Source organism: Corvus brachyrhynchos, unplaced genomic scaffold (assembly GCF_000691975.1).
Source record: "Corvus brachyrhynchos isolate BGI_N302 unplaced genomic scaffold, ASM69197v1 scaffold467, whole genome shotgun sequence".
NCBI classification, from domain to species: domain Eukaryota; kingdom Metazoa; phylum Chordata; class Aves; order Passeriformes; family Corvidae; genus Corvus; species Corvus brachyrhynchos.
In genome coordinates this window covers 1566831-1572202 of record NW_008239309.1, presented here as the reverse complement: position 1 = coordinate 1572202, position 5372 = coordinate 1566831, and the positions used below count along the sequence as shown (strand labels likewise).

The window sequence follows — 5372 nt, the reverse complement described above, 5'->3', positions numbered from 1 at the left end:
AGTGGACTCTGGCTTTTTACATCCCCTTCTGCTGCTTGTAGTCTTTCTAATATACCTGTAGATTTTTGAGTAGTTGTTTTAGCAAAGACAATGAAGAAAGAAGATGCATTTTTCAAGGCATATTCTCAGTGTAGTATATGAAATATGTATGTGGTATATAAAATATCTCCATCTGCTTCTTCAGATCCTCTTTAAAGATAAAGTGTAGTGTTAGAGTATTTTAGCTGCATCTGTTTCTTAACTCTTTATAAGAAACTTTAAATGTCAACTAGCTCTTTGGCAATTCATGATGACATTAAGTTATATAATAATCAGAATTATTTTTTGCAATTGTTTGGACTATTCTTCTTTTTATCTTAAAATTAGTACATTTAATTTTACTAATTACAATACATGTGTTAACAATTTTACTGATAGTTGAGTACGGTTGTTTTACCTAGAGTTTATAATTCATTTTCAGATGGCTTTGACATGAAACAAATTAACTTAGTTGCTGTAAGTAAAAACAAAATATACAATCTTTATTTAATATTAACACTTAAAAACCAGAAACTGGAAATATGGGAGAATGGGTGCATGGAGATGCATATAGCAAACTGCACAATCAGGGATGCTTTTCTGATAGACGAACTGAGCTAAATGCCTCCTTTAACATGTTCAACCCATATTAATGGCAAATAGCATACTTTTTCAAAAACTAGCATTATATTCTGGCATGGGTAACCCAAAAAGGTTATTGTATTCTGTATCTATATGTGCCCCAAAATTGTTACTGTCTCTTTAAGACCCTGCAGCTGGAAGATGGAACTGGGGAGGGTGGTATTGTGGGCATTTTTAAAGTCGGGTCTAGCAAGCAACTCGCCCTCTTTTGCTGCCTAAGTTTTGCCTTGCTGGGCTTTTCATTTTTGCTGAGGCAGAGCTCTCACTCTGGCCTCTTGGTTTGGCTCTTGGCTTCTCGCTATGGAGCTGAGGCAGTGTGGACAGAGGCTGTTCGGTTTTGGGTTCTCTTTTGGGTTTTTTTTCTCATCTCAGAGAGGCTGCAGTTAGTGGTCTTGGGCTGCCTCAGGGCAAATTCCACTAGCATTGCCTGGCCAAGGAGGGAAAACCACGAGTCAACCCAGTCCAGCTGCCCTGCCTTGCCTGCCCCGCCTTGCCTGCCCTGCCATCTCCTGCCAAGAGAAAAGTGAACTTCCTCCACGAGTTCTAGACCTGTGATCCAGAGAATACCAGCTGGAGCTCCAGCCATCAGGGAGATAAGCAGAGCATTGAGCAGGGGAAGAACTGGCACCATTTTCCCCTTTGTCCATGGAACCACATGCTCGGCCGCAGAGAGCCATCTTGGAGGGGTGGTACCCTGTGAGATTTAGCAATATGGTATCTAGCAGTTATTTACTGTTATTCTTTGCCTGTTGCTGTTCTGATTGTTAGTAAAGTGTTATTTTTTTCTCTTACATCTACTTGTATTCATTCCTTATTGGTGGAAAAGAGTTGTTTAAGCCTGTAACAAGAAGCAACTCATTCCAGAGCATTTCTTCTTGAATTCTCTAAAACAAAGACACATTCATAAAATATAACTAGTAAATTACTATAGCTAAGACATCTCTTCAGTTCTTCATACCCTTCCAGTGAGGTTTGTTGTGGTGGTTCTTTACCTTACACTCATGTAGATGATGTGAGGAACTGCTTTTTTAACTATTAAAAAATCAACAATCCAGAATACAATTTCAATCTTCCGTGAACACTGCTGAAAATATGCAAGGAATTCTTGTTTTATTATGCAGGACTGTGTATTTATGGCTTTCAAAACAATGTCCCTTTCTCTATGCCTCCATTGCACTAGGAAAACAAAAGAATGACTGTACTGGGACAAACAAGGGTCTACCTAACCTAGTATCCTGTCTTTAGCAGCCAATACCTAGGGAAGAAGATAAGATTAAAGAATTATAAGTTATACTATTGCAAAGTATCCTCAAAGACTTCACTAACATGCAGAGCAGGAACTTCCAGAATAAGGGACATTGTCTCTGCATTTAGTAATCCACTCCGGATTTCTCTATGTAGAAAAATCTAAAAATGTAACTATTGATCCTGATCGTCATCTGTATTAAAGTGGTTTAACTGTATAGGTATAACTGTACCTATGTTGGAGCATGCCTTAAAATTAAGATTGCACGTTTCACTCAAATTTATGTGGAAAGCTGTTGAAAACCTGAGGATGGGTTTGATATTTCTGTCATGGTAGTTTGCTGAAGAACTGCAGCAGTTGCTTCACATCTAGATATAGCAACACATAAGGTAGAACTACATAGCTTTGAAAATATGGAAAATGGGAACTTTTCTGTGAAACGTAGGAGTGAACCTGAGACTCCTTCCATCACAGCATAGTATCTGTCCCTGTGAAAGATGTTTTTCTATCTGCTATGGAATAGAAAGCTTCAGCTTTGTTCGTGCAGTGTTTATCTACTGTTTGTCCTGGTGTACATCCTTACAGATTGCAATGCACACTGCAAAATGTTCTATAATCATGTCGTTTTTTTCAGATCAGATCATAATTCAGACTGCTTACTTATATTAAGTAAAAAGAGGAATAAAGAAGTTTTTTTCAAATGTAGTCCTATAGCATGTTATTAATGATTAAAATGACAGTACACGTGCTCCTCTTATCAAAAGAGACATCCAGATCTAACAGTCTTGGGAATTTTAAAGAAATTTGTACTATGAAAGGAATACAGAAGTTTTCTCTGCATTGGCAAGTTATCCAGCTTGGCATACACTTCCATTGCCAGAAAGAAAGGAGCTTCTAAACTCACCATGGAGCTATGGAAGTGATGGACTAAAGCTACAACCATTTACCAATAACTGTAATACCATTTCAGAATGATACTGTTAATCTTCCATGAAAGTATCTCAAGTATCCATGAAAGTAAAGGTAGATGAAATTCTATAGCTGTGTAGACTTCGGAACTACATTTTTCCTAACCATTTTCTTTCGTGTAAGTATTTACTCAGCATAAATTTGATACAAGCTGGTGAATTCATCATTTTCTTAGGGATGACTTGAATGTTCTGCTCTATGCCTTACCTAATAACATACAGAACAAAGTACGAAAACCATTAGTGTGAAGTTGAAGGCAGGTGACGTTTTTCACACTAGAACTAATAGGGTTTCCATAAGGAGGAAGGGAGCCCCCTGAACACCCAGCTGAGAATATCAGCTTCTTACTTCTTCTGGTTTGGATAAAACTTTGTGCTGACAAAACAATGGGTCAAGTTGGGATAAAGCACTTACTGCATGATTGCATTGGACGATGAGCTGCAGCCCCTCACATTGCCACTTAGACCTGGCCCTCTGTTTTTAGTCAAAGATGAAAACCTAACTGCTGTCTTGGGCAAGGAATCACCCTATTAAGGTAGAACAGGAACTCTTTGGAGTCCCAGAAAGAGTCCGGTGGTGCTGACTCTGCCACAAAGACTATATACATATATACATGGCAAAGGAGCACTCCAGGTACAGACTGGCCACAGGTGGCACTTGAGTGGCCCTGTATTCTGGACCAAAAAATGGTACCAACCCCACTGGCTAATACACTATATTGAATCAATGAAGGGTTGTCATAGGTTAGCAAGCATAGTCCCGGAAGGGATGTCCTTGCTAAGGGGTGCTTACAGCTTCCTCTGGGAACTGATAGAACCTATCAGCTGGCCGGTTTGAATATGGACAATTCTCTAAGCCACTTAAAGTTGTGACCACCTCTGTGATCCACACTTAAGAATAGACAAACCCCCCCCAGGCTCTCTCTCGTTTCCGGCGCTGGGACAGGTGGCTGCGCGCCCCGTGTGGGGGCCAGTGGGCCCAGCCAGGCCCTGCTTGGGCCAGGCCGATAGGCAGATGCTGACGCAGCTGTAATTTCATGAGAAGTTTGGACAGGGAGAGATGAACCAGATGAGGACTTTTGCTCCAAATGGGAAAGGAGAAAACCTCAGTCCGTAGAGATGAACCAGATGAGGACTTTTGCTCCAAATGGGAAAGGAGAAAACCTCAGTCCGTAGAGATGAACCAGATGAGGACTTTTGCTCCAAACGGGAAAGGAGAAAACCTCAGTCCCTAGAGATGAACCAGATGAGGACTTTTGCTCCAAATGGGAAAGGAGAAAACCTCAGTTCCTAGAGATGCTCCCAGAGATAGTCCTAACGATGAAGATGATGAAGACCCTTTGCTCCCAGGGAAGGAGAAGGGCCTCTGTTTTTGTTTCTGAACGGCTCAACCTTAAAATTGTACCCCAAAAAACTTCAAGAGTGGACCCTCGAAAGCAGTTGCGGGAAAAGCTGCAAGTCGGGGGAAAGGACTCACACGCAGGCAGAGAGACTCCTCTTCCTAAATGGACTGAACAATATTTGGAAGTGGGCGGCTGTCTCGTTGTGATAATGTTTTCATAGCATGAGCAAGAAGAGACTTCTCTTTCTAAATGGACTGAACAAGGTTATTATGGAAGTGGTAAACAGACTGAACATCTTAAGGGTTGTCTTTTCACATTGTCAGTGGGAGAAGGGAGGAAGGTGGGGGGAGGAGGAGAGTTCTGAAGGTGGTATAATTTTTTTTTCTTCTTTTAGGTCTGTTAATAAACTGCTTTGTATTCTTTCAAGTTTGGTGCCTGCTTTGCATTTCTCCTAATTCTTATCTCACAGCAGATAAACAGTAATGAGTATTTTGGACCAAACCACTACACTAAATTGGTGTTTCCACCCGGTTACAAACCCAACCCGCGACAAGGGTCTACAGACTGAACCGTCATTGAAGAAGGTGAAGATCTGAATTAATCAGTTTCTCCAGACACTTTGGCTTTAGATGCGGTGCATCTTTATTAGGAGCATGCCACTGGAACTGTAAAATTCTGTGGGACAATGTGTTAGAAGTGCAAACTATGCCTTATCTGCAACATTCCCTACGGGACTAATCATCACCTGCTTTCAAAGACCTTACTCTACTGGGCTGGAATGAGACTTAGTTGTGAAGCCACTTCACAGAATCAGAATATTCTGAGTTGGAAGGCACCCACAAGGACCATCGAGTCCAACCCTTAGCATCTTGGGGATGTAAAGGATATCCCGAAGACTCGAATCGTGTCCCCAAGAGCGTTGTCCAAGCGCTTTTTGGACTCCATCAGGTTTGGTGGTGTGACAACTACCCTGGGAAGCCTGTTCCAGTGCCCAGCCACCTTTCTGGGTGAAGAACCTTCAAAGAGCACGAAAGTCCTCTCCCCCGCGCACGGTGACACTGAGCATGCCCGTTTCCCGGCGGTCACTGGTGCGTCACAGCGGTTTCACCCGAGGTTTCCGAGCCCGCCCTCTGCAGCCGCGCCCGTGGCGCTGCC

General features: G+C 42.0%; 1 protein-coding gene across 7 annotated transcripts in view; it reads left to right on the top strand.

Moving 5' to 3' along the window:
- Nucleotides 1–2195: 2195 nt before the first annotated feature.
- The window catches only part of FCHO2 (FCH domain only 2), an 88869-nt gene continuing 85692 nt past the window's right edge, over nt 2196–5372 (top strand). For all 7 annotated transcript variants that reach the window (XM_017740661.1, XM_017740659.1, XM_008638619.2 and 4 more), the window contains exon 1: nt 2196–2200. The gene's annotated coding sequence lies outside the window, so the exon portion shown is untranslated. The remainder of the gene's footprint in view (nt 2201–5372) is intronic.